Below are 19,797 nucleotides of genomic sequence, written 5' to 3' on the forward strand. Positions count from 1 at the left end.
TGGTGGCCTGGTCCCGGGATGACCGGGCAGGGCGGAAATCGTGGCGCTGCCTGCCGCGCTGAGATAAGCGCCGGGGCGGGGCGTCGCCGAGAGGCCCAGGCGTTTCCCACCCGGGGCTGCAGCAATTAACGCCGGGGTCCCAGGAAGGCCATGCTGACTGGGACCTCGGAGCGCCTCTGCCGCCGGTTCCCAGGTCTCCCCCCAGAGGCCCTGCTTGGGGTGAAGGAAGAAGCGAAGAAATGAGGCGGTTTGGCCCCAGGGCTAATACGGTCTGAACCGAAAGGGAAGGGCTGGGGGCTGAATGGAAGCTTGGGGCAGAAGGTTCCAGGGGTCTCCTCCTCATGGCGGTCTGGGGCTGAGAAGACTCCGCAGGGTGACCCTGCTGTCCAGGGACTGGCGCCTCGAAATTAGCACCTGCAGGGAGATGTTTGCTTGGTCGCGTTACAAACAAAAATCTTACTATCCATTGGGTGGACGCAGGGATTTACAGTATTGTAACTTCGTCACCCACCACAGGAAAGGTTCAGCCAAGAAATCTAGAGAAGATAGTCCATGGTAGGTGATGTTTCTGAATCTTCTTTAAAATACTATACTGTGTACGTTTAAGGAACTTTATGTGATGAGCCAAGCATCTGGGTGAAGTGTTTGTTCTGGACAAATCTCTGTCAAGGTAGACTGGGGAAGAGGTGTTCCCACAATGCAGTGCGGGGCACAGACGGAAACTGCGCAGGTGCGGGCGCTGAGGGCGCCAGCCAGGCCCGCATCCAGGGCAGGTGAGGGCGCGACAGGACCGGCAGAGCTTCGAACCTCCTTGCGCAAGAAGGTCCTGCACAAAGTCGGGCCTGTCCAGGTATGGTCACATCCCAGAGCTGGAGCTCCAAGACACAGAGACTCTTGCCTTTCCCCTTCAAAGACCCTAGAGGCAGAGGATGCAATTGTGGAAGGAGCAGTTAGGATTATGGCCACTGTCATCTTTGTGTGATGTTTCCTGAGATTTCTGGGAAATAGACCTCCTACAAGATTTGATTTCTGAGTTCCTGTTTCAAGACTTTATTCATGAGCTATTAGCCGGACCGGAAAGATCACATCCCAGAAGCTGGGGTCTTGTGTCCTGTACACGTGTGGAAGGATCGAATAGGGATGGGTAATACCTCAAAAAGACAAGGAATGTGCCCTGCCTATCTTGGATGATATCAAGATCCACTCCTGTGAGGATGAAACTTCCTACTCCAGGGTTATCCTGAGAGAAGCATCAGCTAAGGCTACTCACCCACAATCTGGGTCAGGGTTAAGAAGCCATCATTTTCCATCCCACGCAGGAGCTCCCAGACTACTTCTGTAATTTTAGGACCTAATGAGACAGGTGATGAGAATTTTTTTATATTTTTAATTTTAGATGAGCTAAGGTGCTTTGCACCCAAAATCTACATTCCAGATTGATATTTAGTATCTTGGGAAATTTTTTAAATTTCTGTTTCAAGGGGGGAAAACATAATGTCTACAAGGACTGTATTATTAGGGAAATGTTTTAAACTGCAAAAATTAGACAAGTGTGGTGGCATATAAAGGTAAAATAAGTTGATAAAAGGTACATATTTTATCATAGACAGCAATACTTAAAAGTAATATCCTCACCCAAAATAGGGCTAAAATCTCTATAACTATGGAAGTTTTTGCCTTATTTTAGTCTAAATTTTAAATATTTCAGTTGTTATATTTCACATTGATAAGTCAGTATATTTAATAGGTAAAGTTGTTTGAGTTACTAACCTTATCCTAATATTTTATCAAGATTATTGGGTCATCAGATTTTTTCCACACTGGCTGAGGATGGAGCTCAATGGTAGTGCACTTGCCCACCATGCTTAGGGCCCTATGCTTGATCCCCAGCATATGTAAAAAATTATTTGGCAAATTCAGATTACCACCAGTATTTAATGAGTATATTGAATTGTAAACAATTTTGTCAGGTATGGTTGTACACCCTATAACCTCAGGTACTTGGAAAGCAGAAGGATCAGGTGTTCAAGGCCAGCCTGGCCAATTGGAGAGACCCTGCTCAGAGTAATTTTTTTGTTTTGTTTTGTACCAGGGATCAAACTCAGGACCTTCTGCATGCAAGGCAGCTGGTAGAACCACTGAGCTAAATCCCAGGCCCATCAAAATAAAACTCTTTAAAGACTGGAGATATAGGCCAGTAGTACAGTGCTTGTCCAGCATGAACGATGCCCTGGGTTTAATTCCTAGCACTAAAAAAAGAAATGAGTCATTTTAAATGAAAAGTTAGCATTTTATTTGAAGCCAATGGTTTTCAAATGCCCTAATGTTACTTTTAGTGTTCAGGTACTTTAGGTCATAGAATCATCCCTAATCCAAAGTAGATAAATTTGCACAAGGCCAAGTTATGAGACCTACAGTTTCCCAGGCCATCGCTCTCTGCCCTCCATCACAAGACCTCTGCTGTGTCATCTGAAAAGTGTTAACTGCTCAGTATTTACAAAAACCAGTAATGAAACTCTTGGTGATGCCTGAATTCCAGTTGGAAAGAGCTGGGAAAGACCCATTACATTCCTTAGTGCTCATTCCAGTAGTGAACTCCCCAGGGTCATTTTCTCATGGCAAGTCCAGATTTCAAACAGGGCTTGGGCTGGGGCATATTTAGATTAACATTTCTTTTGGGCCCAGTTAAACTAAAGTAGTGGAGGAGAGGCTATACTATATATGTGATATGTACCCTCATGGTTCTGTTTACAGATACCAAGGACTTCTGATGAATTGAGTGAAACTTGTCTATAATGTTTCAAGCAGTGACAAGTTAAGGAATGGAATAAACATTTAAACAACTCCTCCCAACAGTTTCATTCTTAGAAGAAAGTGAGAGATAAAACTTTCACTAAAGGCTACATTAGGTTCAGAGAAAAAATGTATTTCATTTAAATGAGGCAGGTAAGAATCTGTGTGCAGTCCAAGAGGACAAGCCATAAACAAGAAAAGGCATACTGGATCCCTTAGTGCTGTGGTTTGGATTAGAATGTGCCCCATATGTTAAAGACTTGGGCTTTAGCTTGGTGATATAGGGAGACAGTAGAACTTTAAAGAGGTTGGGTCTAGTGGAAGGAAGTTAGGTCGTTATGGATGCACCCTTGAAGAGAATATTGAGAACCCAGCCTCTTTTCTTCACAGCTGCCATAAGAAAAGCAGCCTCCTTTACCACACCCTCCCACCATGCTATACCATCTCACCACAGATCCAAAGGCCCTGGAGCCATGTGACCTTGAACTGAACCATCTGAAAGCAGAAGCCAAAATCTCTCTTTATCATAAGTTGATAATCCCAGATATCTTGTCACACTAATAGAAAGCTGATGAACACTGTTAGAAAGCAGAATGGAAATGGAATTCAGACAAATTAGAATTAGGAAAGAAAAAAATTTTTTGCAGTGTTGGGGATCAAAACCAGAGCTTTGTGCATGCTGGGCAAAAGCAATCTACCACTAAGCTATTTATCTGTTTACCTCTTGCCCCATTAAATGCACCCCTTTTTTTTGAGTTTAGGTCTTACCATGTTGCTCAAGTTAGCCTTAAAATTACAATCCTGCTCCATCCACGTTAGTAGGAATTATAGTGTCACACCACTACACCTGGCTAAGGAAAATTTCTGAATTGTGGCTGAAGAAAGGAAGGATGTATCCACATAGAGATAAATGTCTTAATTAGAGGGAAGGGAAAGCTAAAGTAAATAATACTTGCTTTCTGAAATTGGAGAGACAATGAGCAGGTGAAAGGAGGCAGGGGAACGTCACTGAGAAACAGACTTGACTTTCTGCATTGCCCTCTCCTGCCCCAACTCCTTTGCCTCCAAGTAACCTCGATATACACCTGCTTTATCTCTGTCTTTCCCTGGCTTCCTTTTCCTACAATGAATCACTTTCTCATTCAGCTCCATTGCTCCACTTTACTGTTGCCTTACCCACCAGAAGAACCACATCCTGGAATTTATTTGACGCTCTACCTTCACATCTTTGTGAATGAGCAAGCCACACTCATTTGTGCTTTCCTCCCACTGTACTTATAGAATCCAATCTTAGGGGCCCTAGTGTTGTTGGGCAGGCTCTCCATTTGCTTTTTTGGTGTTGAGAGGAAAATCTTTCCTCTGCCCACTCAGCTTTGACCCACTTTGTCTGATAGTAGGCAATAAACTATACATTTCTTTCAGCAGTTATATATTTAATGCATATCTTCATTAACCTCTGTTCTAGGCACTAGAAGAACGTGGAGAGTTGGGCGTGCAAAGGTTTGTTCCTTTTTGTAGTGCTGGGGATCAAACCAGGGCCTTGCCTATGCTACGCAAGTGCTCTACCATTTCCATAAAACATGCATTTCAGAAGTGATCTCATCCCATGCCCTCAACCAAAACATTCTGAAAAATCCAGGTCTGTGGGTCTTGCTAAATTTCCCTGCCCAGTCTGCTAGCTTTGGGTAATCTCCTTTTTATCCAGTCACATTTCTACACAGTTGTCCATGCTTCAGTCACTCCTGTGCAATGATGTCTCTACAAAAACTCAAAAGTATAGAATCTAGGGAGATTCTGGACTGCCGAGCACATGGAAGCTTTCAGATAGTGAACAACAGTTCATCTACATGGTAGGAGGAGGGACACACACCAACTCCATGAAGTTGGAGGCTCTTGTACTTGCGATTCTTCTAGACCTATCTGTATCTCTTCATCTGGCTGCTTATTTGCATCCTCTAAAATACATGTATGTATTTGCCTGAGATCTGTGAGCCATGCTAACAAATTAATGGAATATGGGGAGGGGGTGGTGGGCACCTCAGTTTTTAGTCAGTCAGACTTTCCAGAGGCCTGGACTTGCAACTGAGTCTTGAGTGGTGATAGTCTTGGGAACTGAGCCCTCAAGCTGTAAAATGAGTGACACTCTCTCCAGGTAGATAGTGTCAGAGTTCAGTTGGATTAGAGGGGACCCAGCTGGTGTCTTCTATAGTTGATTGCTTACTAGTGGGGAAAAGCACACAACCTTCAAAGGGCACAGAAGTCTGTGCTTATTGTTGTGTTGTGAGAGCACAAAACATGTTTATTTTCCAATACAGTGGTGTGAATGGTAAGATTACAGAATGCATTACAGAAAATAACATACATTGGAATTGACCTATATTAGTTTTTAATTGCTACCATAACAAATTTTCATAAACTTTGACTTTAAAACAACACAAATTCGCCGGATGTGGTGGCGTACACCTGTAATCCCAGCACTCGGGAGGCTGAGGCAGGAGGATCACTGTGAGTTCGAGACCAGCCTGGGCTACATAGTGAGTTCCAGGTCAGTCTCAACTACATAGTGAGACCCTGTCTCAAAAAAACAAAACAAAACAAAAAACTAAAACAACACAAATTTATTATCTTATATTTCTTTAGGTCATAAATTTGATGTGGTACCTATGCGTTGGGCTACAATAAAGATGCCAATATGGTTGTTCCTTTCTAGAACCTTTTCAAGCTTGTAGAGGCCTCCTGCCTTCCTTGTCTCATGGACCCATTTCTCCATCTTCAAAGCCGGCAACAAACACAGCATCTCTTTGAACCTGTTTCCTATTTTTTTCTTCAGTTGAATCCTCATGTCTTTCTCTGACACTTTCAGTTGGCCTTTTACATTTCTAATTCTGTCTTCCTTTTCTTTCAGTCAGGCTCCCACTATGTTGCCCAGATTAGCCTTGAATTTGTGCAGTCAAGTACAGTGGTATCTCAGTTCATAAACTTTATTCTTTCCATAATTCTGGTGGCAAACCAAACTGGATGAAAACCAACTCAAATTCAATCATTAGGTTCAATGTTCACCTTATTGGAAAATTTAATTCAGTTTTCATCCAAGCCTCTGTAATAGGTGAAACTACAGATATGCTACCACACCCAGCTTTTAATGACCCTCTTTAAAGTTATCTGTTTAGTGGTTCTAATTTTATCAGTAATCTTAATTCTCCCTTTCTGTGTGCCCTAATATACATTCTGTGTATTAAGGCAAGGCCATTTTTGGAGGTCATTTTCTGTCTGCCTCAAGGCCCTAACAAAATGTCAGAGGATGAAAATGTAGGGACACACCAGGACTTACTGAGTTGTTTGTTTGCTTGTTGGCAATTGAATCCAGAGCCTTAGCCCCAAGCTACATTCGCAATATTTTTATTACTTTGAGACCAGCCCTTACTAAGTCACTGAGTTGCCCAGGCTAAGTTCAAACATGATCTTTCTGTCATAACCTCCCAGAGTACTGGAATGGAAGATTACTTTAAACTGAGGACATTTCAGATTCAGCTGATGCAAGAAGAAGCCAGTATGAAGCCTTCACTATCTGACTAAAGCCAGAGCCTCCTAGAAGTGAAGCTGCCATAGAGCTCCTCTCTGGAAGCTTCCCTGTCAGGATATTGACTATTTGCACCCACGTGAGCAATTAACATAACCAAAGATTATCACAGACTATTTCATTTTCGCTAAAAGCTCCTTTGTCTTCTAATAGAAGCAATTTCTCCGTCCTACCTTTTTACATCTTACCTTGGCATATAAACTATCTACAGTTGTTCAATAAAACATCTTTAGCTACACGTTCCTGTATGCACATACCTTGTCCATTTTCTTGCCAATTAATTTGCCCAAACCTCTGGGTGGAAGGTGGCAGAGGAAAAGGTTTTCACCACACTAATAAAAACATATGGAGAGCCTACACAATAACACCAGGACCCTAAGATTGGATTCCATAAGCACAGTGGCATGAAAGCCACAAGTGAGTATGGCTTCCTCATTCATAAGGATGTGAAGGTACAGGGTTGAATAAAACTGGGTTGTAGTTCTGCTGGTTCAGTAAGGCAACAAAAAAAATGGAGCAAGGGAGTTGAATGAGGAAAGTGACTCATTGCTCTGAGTCAAGTGAAGCTAGGGACAGGCAGGTAGAAGAGGCATATGAGACAGAAGCCATGCCCAAGAATAAAATAGGTAAAATAAATAAGTTGTACCTACAGTTGGACAGAAGCTGCAACCATGGGACAGAGTGGTGCTTGTGGATAAATGGAAGTAAGGTGTTCATCCCCAGCCAACTTCATGCCCATGGATTCTGTGCTCTGGTCACTTCCACCTACCAACATGCCTGCTCTCCATTTTGTTTCCCCTCAGCACTGGGCAGCAAAGGCCCCAACCAAATAACTTGCCTGATCATGGATAAGACCAATGCCCGAGGAGAGAAGGTAAGCCCCTATGAGGCACCAGATCTGAGGAGAATACCAGACTGGGCCAGCAGCTTTAGGCACAAAGAAAAGCCCAGGCTACTGTAAACTATAAAAACTGAGATTTTCCTCCAAAAGTGACTCTATGGCAGGCTAGAGTTGGAGAAGAAATCTAGCGCAGCATCTGCTATATTGAAGAGGATTTTAAAAAGCTATTTTGGGAAGAAGTTAATTGTTTAAGATTGAGCCACAAAACAAGTATAAAGCAACTCCACTTCAGGGTCACTTCCAGGGTCACTCTCCTGTAGTGACTAGGTATGAGATCCAAAGGAGACAGTCAGGGACAGGGTTCAGGCTACACATAAACCCATTGTGAAGCTTAAGCTTAGGCCAGGAAAAGCACAGGTGGGCCTGGTTAGTGTGGCTTTCAGAAGTGGATGGATCTGAAAGTGCTGGAATCAAATCCAGAAGTCTGCTTAACACCCTGCCTACCTGTCTAACCCAGCACAGACCAGTGGTCTGATTACTTCCCCTCTACCAACATGAGCAAGGACATGCCTCTGCTTGGACAGTTGCCACAGTCCAGGGAGGGGCCTAGGAAGGTTGGGGCATTTACAAACCCACAGGCTATAAATTTCAATGGACAAAACTGTGACTTGCTGGATTCCAATACTGCAAATTCTGGTAAGAAACTATTTATTCAAAAATACAGAAGTTTTTTAAGTATATGTGCTGCTGAAGTGAGCACCGAAGAATTTTTTTAGACTTTTTTTTTCTTTTTCCTTCATTGGTTTGGGGGCTTTGGTATTTTTTTCCCTTTTTTTCTCTCCATTTAATTTTTTTCTTCTTTGTCCTTTTTCCTTATTTTGCTTTCTCATTCTCTTTTTTATTTGTTTTCTGTTACTTTTATCAAAGTCTATTTATTTTTACTCATCTTATTTTTATGCTTTATCTCACTTTTCTCTCCTTCTTGCCTTCCTTTGATTAATTTTTCATATTTTATTGTATTCATTCTCCTCTCCCCAACTCCATCTTTACTAGTATAACTGTTAAGCTTTATTAATCTTTAGATATTTTGTTAACTATATGCTATTACTATTGAATACTTTTTATTGTTGCATTTAGTAGATATTTACTCTATGTCAATATTTCATTTGTCAGTGTGCTTATACTATAATTGTAGATCTATTTTCTATGGTTAAGGGTGGTATATTACTAGTACATGGTGTCTGTAAATGCCCAGTTTGTCTTTAATGATACTATTATTGCTGATTTTACTGCTATTGCTAGGGAGGCATAGTTGTTGCTATTAACTGATTTTCTCTGTAGGCCAATATCTGGATAACCTTTGTGTAGTTAACAATAATCTAGCCCAATGCCACATAACTTGGTGCTGGGACAATTACACTGCAGCCTACCCTCCTAAATTAACAGAAGTGGTTAATTCTTGTGGTAGAGGCCCAGGGTATATAGCTAAAAAGCAGATACTGACTAAACAGGTCTCCATAGTACCAACATGGTCTGTTCACTATAATTGACCCCTTAACCTTAGCACAAAAAAAAAAATACATAAAAAGACAAGACAACAAAATTCCTCCAGAAACTTTAAACTACCCCAAAGCTGATGCATGAAGCATTGAGGGAGAGGCCATGAAAAGCCAATCAGCCAAATTATTGGAACTGATAAAAGAGATGAAAACAAATCAATAAGGTGCTCAGGAAACTGATGAAAGATATAACCAAATGATAATAGACATATTAAGCAAAATGATCAGTGAGTTTACAAAAGACACTAATAAAAAGCTAGCTGAGCTTTAAAAATGAAACAAAGTATGTGTGAGCAGTTTATCAAAGAATTAGTCAATAAAGAGTTATCAAAAAGAAATCTAGGTGATTAAAATTTTTCTTGAGCCAGGGATGTAGTTCAGTGGCACCACACCTGCCTGGCAAGCACAAGGTCCTGAGTCCGATCCCTGGTAGCGGAAAAAAAAATTCCTGTTGAAAGTAAGGCAACGGAAGTGACCAATGTGAGGATAAAGGGTCATAACTAGAATAGAGGACTGATGGTGATGAGCAGTTATTCAGAGATACCTTAAAAACAGCAGGAGAACATGAAAAATTGGTCCAACAGCTGGTAGGTGATGCAAAACAGACTAATTGGAATAAGTGAAAAAATCAGAAAACAGCATAAATGACACTTTTAAAACCCTGTTTACACAAATAGTGCCTAAAAACTTTCCTTATCTAGAAAAGTAATTTAACATACAGATAAGTGAGCCATATAGAACCTGAAAAAGCCACAGTCAGAAATGTACCTCTCCACTGTGTACCATAGCCAGAATTTCAGAAGTCCAGCAGAAAGACAAAACTTTTAAAAACTGTTAGCAAAAAGCAACAAAACACATACAAAGGTAAACACGTTATAATTACTCCAGACTTCTCAACACAAATCTTACAAGGCCAGGAGAGCTTGGAGTTTCCAGCCCTAAAATAAAATAACTTCCAACTCAGACTGATTGTTATCTAGTTGCCTATATCTAGCTGCTTCACTCCCCACCCAAAAGCCACTTGTGGTCATAAGCAGGTATTTTGAGAGGTGGGTGGATCTTCAATGTGTGATGCTGGATTAAGGATGTGATGCACTTCAACTGTCCCAGAAAACAAGAACAATCCAAATCCAAAGCTAGTGCAAAGAGGAAACTTTTAAAGATCACAGCAGAATTTAAAGAAATTTAAACTAAAACAACACAAAGAATTAATGAAGACTTCCAAGAAGATGGTGGAGTGATAAGCAGCAGCAAATCAACCTCTCCAAGATTCAGAATCCAGACACTGGAGAATAACAACTTGAGGAAGAGAGGAAGGAGGGCTGTGAATTCCTGGGACCCCAGAAGGATCTGAAGGAAAGATTGGAACCTGCAAAAAAGTTAGGAGATGGAGTACAGTACAGAGGGAGAAGGCAAACTGCATTACCCCCGCTCCCACTCCCAGCTTCCCCCATGAGAGAGGACCCTCGAATCTACAAATGAAGCACCAGGAGGACGAGTGAGTCCAAAAGCCAGCTACATGTAGAAGACATCTCTGAAAAGTAATCATTTCCTTGAAAGGTCTCAGTAGTAGTAACAAAGTTACCTACCATAAGCAATTTACAAACATCAACAAAGAAAATAAAAAATGAGAAAACACACAAACAAGATGTAACTCCAGGCCTCCAGTTTACGCAAGGCAATTCCATGGAGCATTGAGGTGGAAGAAATCAAAAGCCACCACCTGAAATTTCTGAAATGGTACCAGCAGAAGTGTAGCAAAGCAGATGAATGAGGCTCTAGAAAAAAAGGACAAATAAAAAAATTGCATAGTTTACTAAAGAGATGATGGCCATTATGAAGGCCATGGTTAGTGACTCTAGAGAAGACACAAATAAAAAAAAATACAGGCCTTTCAGAAATGGAAGAAAACCATAAATGTCCAACATAGGAAAGAACTGGAATACATAAAAAGATCATCAATACCAGGACAGGGATTTAGCTCATTGGTGCTGCCACCTGCCTCACAAGTGCAAGGTCCCAAGTTCGATCCCCACTACCAAAAAGAAAAAAAAAAAAAAAATCAGCACTACCTACTTTGAGAACCTGTACTCTGATAAAATGGAAGACTCAGAAGAAACAAACAGATTCCTGGATGCATATGAATTACCAAAGCTAAATTAAGAACCTATAAAAATTCTAAATAACCCAGTATTGCCCAGTGAAATTGAAGGTATTATTAAGAAACTACCATTTGCTAGGCATGGTGGTGCATGCCTGTAATCCCAGCAGTTGGGAGGCTGAGGCAAGAGGATTGCTGTGAGTTCAAGATCAGACTAGGCTACATAGTGAGTTCCAGGTCAGTCTCAATTACATAGTGAGACCCTGTCTCAAAAAAAACCAAAAAAAAGAAAAGAAAAGAAACTGCCAACAAGCAAAGCCCAGATCCCAACTGATTCATTGATGAATTCTACAAAAATTTAGAGAAGATCTAATGCCACTTCTCAAACTCTTTCATGAAATTGAAAGGGAAATGATACTCCCAAACTCATCCCTGTAAGCAAGCATTACCCTGATACCAAAACCCGAGAAGGATCCAACCAAAAGAGAGAACTACAGGCCAATTTCCTTAATGAACATAGATACAGAAATCTTCAATCAGATATGGCAAGTAGAATGCAGCAAGTCATTAAGAAGATTACCTACCATGATCAAGTAGGAGTCATCCCACAGATGCAGGCATGGTTCAACATACTTAAATCAATAAATGTAATATATCACAGTAACAGAGCCAAAGACAAAAAAATCACATGAGCACCTCAATAGGTGCAGAAAAAGCACTTTACAAAATCCAGCACCCATTTGTGATTTAAAAAAAACACACACAGAAAATTGAAATAGAAGGTCTGTTCTCAGTCTATGAGAAAAAGCATCTATGAAAAACCAACAGCCAACATCATACTAAATGGTCAAAAACTGAAAGCTTTTACTCTAAAATCAGGAACACGAATGGCCAGTATCACCACTTTTGTTCAATATAGTTCTGGAAACATTAGCCAGAGTAATTATACAAAATAAAGAAATAAAAAGAATATAGAAAAAAAAGGATGAAGTTAAATTATCATTTGCTGATGATATGATTACATAGAAGACTCCAGAAACTTCACCAAAAGACTCCTAGAATTAATAACCAAATTCAAGTCAACACTTGAAAATGTATAGCATTCCTGTACACAACTAAGAAAGAAATTAGGGAAGCTGCACCTTTGACAATGTCATCAAGAAAAATGAAATACTTAGGAATCAGTCAGCAAAGGAAGTGAAAGACCTATACACTGAAAACTGTGTAGTCTGAAAAAGGAGATCAAAGAGGATATCATAAAATGGAAAGATCTCTGTTCTTGGATAGGCAGAACCAATATAGTGAAAACAGTCATAATTCCAAAACTGTTACACAGATTTAATGCAATCCCAATCAAGATACCAACAACATACATCACAGAACTAGAGAAAACAATCCTAAAACTCATATGGAACAAGAAGAAATCTGTAACAGCAAAAGCAATTCTGGAAAACAACAGCAAATCGGGAACCACAATCCCCAATTTGAAGTTTTATTACAAAGTTACCATGATATAAACAGCATGGTACTGGGGGGTGCACAAAGAGCAATGGAAGAGAAGAGAAGATGCAGAAACAATTCCCAATGCATTCAGCCACCTTATTGTATGTTTAAATATCACATTTTTTTCTCTTATGTGAGATACCAACAGTGTAAATAAGAACCAAAGTGGATGATAGATATTGAAAAATAGGAAGAAAATGTTCAAATGAGAAGGAAAGAGATACACTAAAGGAAGGAAGTGCAAAAGAAAGAAAAAGAGAATCAAAGGAAAGAATGGAAACAAAGCTTTTGTAAATAAGAGGGGAAGAAAGGGAAGGGAGGGAAACGGGCAAAAGAAGAATCAAGATATATTATGTACAGACCAAAAAAAAGAAAAGAAAAGAAACTGCCAACAAGCAAAGCCCAGATCCCAACTGATTCATTGATGAATTCTACAAAAATTTAGAGAAGATCTAATGCCACTTCTCAAACTCTTTCATGAAATTGAAAGGGAAATGATACTCCCAAACTCATCCCTGTAAGCAAGCATTACCCTGATACCAAAACCCGAGAAGGATCCAACCAAAAGAGAGAACTACAGGCCAATTTCCTTAATGAACATAGATACAGAAATCTTCAATCAGATATGGCAAGTAGAATGCAGCAAGTCATTAAGAAGATTACCTACCATGATCAAGTAGGAGTCATCCCACAGATGCAGGCATGGTTCAACATACTTAAATCAATAAATGTAATATATCACAGTAACAGAGCCAAAGACAAAAAAATCACATGAGCACCTCAATAGGTGCAGAAAAAGCACTTTACAAAATCCAGCACCCATTTGTGATTTAAAAAAAACACACACAGAAAATTGAAATAGAAGGTCTGTTCTCAGTCTATGAGAAAAAGCATCTATGAAAAACCAACAGCCAACATCATACTAAATGGTCAAAAACTGAAAGCTTTTACTCTAAAATCAGGAACACGAATGGCCAGTATCACCACTTTTGTTCAATATAGTCCTGGAAACATTAGCCAGAGTAATTATACAAAATAAAGAAATAAAAAGAATATAGAAAAAAAAGGATGAAGTTAAATTATCATTTGCTGATGATATGATTACATAGAAGACTCCAGAAACTTCACCAAAAGACTCCTAGAATTAATAACCAAATTCAAGTCAACACTTGAAAATGTATAGCATTCCTGTACACAACTAAGAAAGAAATTAGGGAAGCTGCACCTTTGACAATGTCATCAAGAAAAATGAAATACTTAGGAATCAGTCAGCAAAGGAAGTGAAAGACCTATACACTGAAAACTGTGTAGTCTGAAAAAGGAGATCAAAGAGGATATCATAAAATGGAAAGATCTCTGTTCTTGGATAGGCAGAACCAATATAGTGAAAACAGTCATAATTCCAAAACTGTTACACAGATTTAATGCAATCCCAATCAAGATACCAACAACATACATCACAGAACTAGAGAAAACAATCCTAAAACTCATATGGAACAAGAAGAAATCTGTAACAGCAAAAGCAATTCTGGAAAACAACAGCAAATCGGGAACCACAATCCCCAATTTGAAGTTTTATTACAAAGTTACCATGATATAAACAGCATGGTACTGGGGGGTGCACAAAGAGCAATGGAAGAGAAGAGAAGATGCAGAAACAATTCCCAATGCATTCAGCCACCTTATTGTATGTTTAAATATCACATTTTTTTCTCTTATGTGAGATACCAACAGTGTAAATAAGAACCAAAGTGGATGATAGATATTGAAAAATAGGAAGAAAATGTTCAAATGAGAAGGAAAGAGATACACTAAAGGAAGGAAGTGCAAAAGAAAGAAAAAGAGAATCAAAGGAAAGAATGGAAACAAAGCTTTTGTAAATAAGAGGGGAAGAAAGGGAAGGGAGGGAAACGGGCAAAAGAAGAATCAAGATATATTATGTACAGGTACAAATTCCCTGTGATGAATGTGATCACTATGTATATAAAAAATGTACCAATAAAATAAAGAATTAATAAAATGAAGACCTGGCTCTTTGAAGCAATAAATAAAATAGATATACCCTGAGCTAATCTTGCCCCCAAAAGGAAAGAAAAGACCCAAATTAGTACAATTAAAAATGAAAAAGGTGAAATCAAAATAGACATCACTGAAATTGAGAAGATTGCTACTACTTCAAAAAATTTACATTCCAAAAAATTGAAGAATTCAGAAGAAAGGGCTGGGGATTTAGCTCAGTGGTGCTGCTGCCTGGCTCAGAAGAAATAGATATTAGATACATATAAATTGCCAAAACAGAACAAAGAAGATATAAAATCCTGAATAATTCAATAATAAGAAATGAAATTGAAGCAGTAATTTAAAAAAAAAACTAACCAACTAAGGAAAGCCCACAAGCTGGTAGATTCACTGCTGAATTCTACAAGAATGTTATGAAGAACTAACATCAAACCCTGAAAACTTTAGTGAAATTGAAAAGGAATACTCCAAAATTCATTTCTGGAAGCTACCATTACCCTGATTCCAAAACCAGACTAAGATTTAACCAAAAAAGAGAACTATAGGCCAACCTATTTAGTGAACATAGATAGAAAAATCTTCAACAACATACTGGAAGACTGCAACAAATCATCAAAAAGATCATACATCCCATGCAGGGATTACAAATCAGTAAGGATAGTATATCACATAAACAGATTCAAAACAAAAATCACATGATCATCTCAATATACATAGAAAAAAACCTTTGAAGAAATCTAAAAATATTCATGATTTTTTAAAAACCCTAAAGAAAATAGGTATAGAGGGACCTTATTTGTCTTAGTTACTTTTCTCATTGCTGAGACAAAATACTTGAAACCAAAGTTAAAAAGAGAACAGGTTTATTGTAGAGGTTTCAGACCATAGTTGGTTTACTTCAAAGCTTAGTGGTATGGCAGAGGAGCATTCCAGAAGAGAAAAAGTTCATGGCAGGCAGCAAGGCAACAAGCAACAAGATAGTGAAACAGCAAGTGATGACAGCAGCCCCCTATCCATCCCTTATATTCTATCAAGGCTATGCACCTTCAGTGCAGGTATTACTTGCACCTTCCCATTATCTACATCCATTACTGTGCCAAACCAGTCAGTGGACTAATTTAGTAATCACACATGCTTGATCCCAGGATCATATCTAATCCCAGCATCACACACTCTAGATCTAGCCACCTGTGAAAAAGCATGGTACTGACTCAAAAATTGACATGAGGATCAAAGGAACAGAACAGAGGTTGAAGAAACCATCCCAGGCATATTCAGCTGATTTTTTTTTTTTCTTTACAAAGGCACCAAAGACATACATTGCAGGAAAAACAGCCTCTTTAGTAAATGATGTTAGGAAAATTGGATATTCACATGCCAAAGATTTAACCTAGATCCATATATCTCACCATGCTTTAAATTAAAATAAAAATAGATCAAAGATCTAAATGTTAAAACAAACACTTTATCTGCTAGAAGACAAAATAGGTAAAACTTGAGAAGACACAGAAGCATAGGCAAGGACTCTTTGAACAGAATCCCAGTTGCATAGCAAATATCAAGAATCAAAAGATGGGATCATATCAAATTTTAAAACTTACGCACAGCAAAGGAAACAACCAACAGAGTTAAGATACAACTTACAGAATGAGAAAAAATTTCGCCAGCTATTTCTTGGACAGAGGACTAATATCTAGAATATATAAAGAAAATTAGACCCTCCAAAATAAAAGATCCAATCAAGAAAATGGGCAACTGAAATGAATAGACACTTCACAGAAATACAAATGACTAATAAATACATGAAGAAAAGTTCTACATTGCTGGCTATTAGAGAAATGCAAATTAAAGCAATGCTGAGATTCTGTTTTACCCCAGAAGGAATGGCCATCATCAAGAAATTGAATAATAACAAATGCTAATAATGCTGCAAAGAAAAATAAACCATTTAACATTGTTGGTGGGAATTTAATCTTGTACAACCACTTTGGAAATCAGTATGGAGATTTTCTCAAAAACCTAAAACTAGTAATTCTATTGGACCCAGCTAATCCCCTTCTAGGTATCTTCACATAAGAGTTAAAGACATCATATTACAGAGGTACATGCATACCTATGTTTGTAGCAGCATAAATCATAATAGCTAAATCTTGGAAGTGGCTTATATGTCCATCAACAGAGGAAGGGATAAAGAAATGTGGTATTTATACACCATGGAGTGCTACTTTAACATATATAAAGAATGATAAATGAGTCATTTGTAGGAAAATGGATGCACCCAGAGACCATAATGTTGAGTGAAATATATCAGAAGCACAAGTTTAAAAATCATGTTTCTCTTAAATGTGAATGATAAAATATAAATAAAGACCAAAGTAAAAGATAGATAATAGGAAAAAGGGAGATAGGTCTTTTACAAAAGGGAAGTGACCAAGAGGTGGAGAGAGGTGGACAGAGGGTAAGGAATAAAAAAAAAAAAAAGAAAAGCTATTAGCTACATATATCAACTCCTCGTGAGAAATGAAATCATTACATACTGCAAACATGTACAAAAAATAAAAATTGAAAAAATGATAGTGGCTTATGGAGGTATCTCTTGGAAGCAAAGAAGCTGAGGCAGGAGGATTAGGTCACTGTTGCAGATACTGGCATTTACCCCCTAGAATTCTGGGTTTTGGTCATTGCCATTGTTTGGACATTAGAGTGGGATTATGGTAGTGGAAGGGATGTATATTTCTTTTCTATCACCAAATAACAGACTACCACTAAGGTAGTATCTTTAAACAACACCCACTATCATCTAGGTCTGGTGATCAAGAGCTTAGATTAGATTAGGTTCTACTCAAGGTATCATGAGGCCAGATCAAAATTTCAGTCAGGTGGCGTCTTAGATTGAGGCCAGCCTGGACTACACAGTGAGTTCAAGGCCAACCTGAACTATACAGCAAGACCCCATCTCAAAAAAACAGGAAGAGGCTGGGCATGGTGCTGCACACCTTTAATCTCAGCACTTTATAGTCGAAGGCCTTGGAGACACACCAAGTGGTTTAGATTTATGGTAAGGTTTATAAACTCTTGGAAGCTTAGTATACTAGAGGATGTTGACACTGTCAAAGTAGTTAGTGTTTGTGTATTGAAAGGATGATGTGGGAAGTCATAGATCAGTCCGGAAATGAAAAGAATGAAGATTCAACTAGAGCAAAGGAAACAAATGAGGAAAGAGACATGAAAAAAATTGTAAATAAAGAACCTTGAAGGTCAGAGACAAGGAAGCTAACTAGAACTGATTTCAGAATACCTTATAGTATCATAAATGGAAACTACAAAGATATAAAGCATTATCTTACACTTCATTGTATCTCCTACATAGTACAGAGCCTTGGATACAACATATACTTGATAAATATTTGTTGACTAAGTAATGAAACTGTCTCTGTCTTCTGTAATTCAGGGGCCTATCCACTTTTACCTGAATCTGCCATGGTTTGGGGTATCTTGGGGGCAGGGGATTGAGACAGGGTCTCATGATGTAGTTCAGACTGGCTTTGAACTCACTGTGTTGTCCAGGCTAGCCTCAAATTTGCAGCAATCCTCCTGCCTCAGCCTCTAAAGTGCTGGGATTAAAGGTGTGCACCACCATGCCCAGCCGCTTGTTCTTTGAGACAGGGTCTTGCTATATAGTTCAGGCTGGCCTTGAACTCACTGTGTAGCCCAGGCTGGCCTCAAACTTGTGGTGATATTCCTGCCTCAGCCTCCCAAATACTAGAACTACAGGCCTGCACCACCATGCCCAGCCAAATCTGACATGTTGTACCAATGGAGAAAAATTTCATGAACAAGACTGGTCTCTTCCCTTTGGCATATTTATGACTAATAAATCTTTTGTTACATTTAAACCTAAGTGTTTATTTGTGGGGCAACTAAAGTTGAAGTGTAATGAGCATTAAGTGACTTAGACCATTTTTGTATCTGGTTATGCTTAACATTGTAATAGTTAATACCAGCAAAGCTAAAGCTTATGGCCTCACTCACATCTATACTTTAGTCTTCCCTGTGTTATCACTAATATTAGACCAAGAATTATACATTACTTACTCTACATCTGACCAAGCTATGAGCTAATCTAGAGGTGTCCAAGTTTCATCTAATCTCTGCAATTTTTAGTATTTGACATTGGATGCCTCTATTTCTTACCTTAAATTAGGTCATGATACCTATTTCACAGGATTAAATAATAAAATAATATAGATTTGGGAAGTATAATATAATCTCAGGTTTTATGCATTGCCAAGAATTACAACTAGTATTTGTTGAGTACTTGCCAGGCAGTGTTTCAGAACTTTTAAATTTTCTTTTCAAATCTCATTTATTGTTCAAAATAATGCTTGTAGGAAAGTTTTATCGAAACCTATCTTGCAGCTTGGAGTAGTGGTACACCCTTGTAATCCCAGCACATGGGAGGCTGAGGCAGGAACAGCTCAAATTTTAGGCCAGCCTAAATTACATAGTGAGGCCCTACCTAAAATAAAAAGAAAAAAATCCAATCACAAAAATCCTCATCTTGAATGTCTCTGATTGTGCCACCATGGCTGCCATGATGTCCAGAGCTGTTTCAGAACATTAGCTTTCTGTGGTCATTCTGGCTTTGGAAAAGAACCAGACATTGCACAGCACCAGATCTGGTGAATTGGATGGATGAAGACCCCTGTAATGTTTTTATCAGCCTGCCTTTCTGTTGGATGGCACTTGGCGGCAGCAGTCACTGCATTTTTTTAAATCACACCTTAATAAAAACACTCACAAAAGAACACTTTCGTAACCGCTTCAGAAAGTGGCAAGAACAATGCAATATGACTGTTTGAAGCAAGGGAAAGTATTTTGAGGGAGATTAATGGCAAGGTATCTTTTATTATACAGGTAATAAATTTTAAAAATTTAAACATTTACTGAATATTTCATTAATAACATATTGTTATCTCCTATTCTTAATCATGTTTTCAATACTTTTCCCCCCATTTTAAAACATTTCAAACAGAATGAATTTGATCTTGATTCTGAAAACTATATCTGAAGTTGCTGTGCACCTGGTTCCATTGTAGTTTCCTCAACCTCATAATGTTTTTCTTGTGATATTTCATTATGAGTTTTTGGTGGCTGGCTATCTGCAGGAATTCTTTGAGTGTTGAGAGAGAGCTCACTTATCTGCAAAAGGGTGTGTTTGCCAATCTCAGACAACAGAGGATGTTGCTCATCTGGACAGTCTTTGTATTATAGACTATAGTTTTTATGTCACACAAGGAATGTAAAATCAGGTTCCAAACCACTTAGGATTTGGCCAGTAGCTTCAAATTCTACTTGGAGGCTTTTCTCCCTCCTTTATGAAACTTCTATTCATAACTCA

The 19,797-nt window shown here is 38.8% G+C and overlaps 1 protein-coding gene across 1 annotated transcript in view; it reads right to left on the reverse strand.

The window, feature by feature from the left end:
- The window catches only part of Abcg2 (ATP binding cassette subfamily G member 2 (Junior blood group)), a 123,598-nt gene that overhangs the window by 63,552 nt on the left and 40,249 nt on the right, over positions 1–19,797 (reverse strand). The gene's annotated exons all lie outside the window — the stretch shown is intronic.

The sequence above is a fragment of the Fukomys damarensis genome, unplaced genomic scaffold (assembly GCF_012274545.1).
Source record: "Fukomys damarensis isolate Sample0158 unplaced genomic scaffold, DMR_v1.0_HiC HiC_scaffold_32, whole genome shotgun sequence".
NCBI classification, from domain to species: Eukaryota; Metazoa; Chordata; class Mammalia; order Rodentia; family Bathyergidae; genus Fukomys; species Fukomys damarensis.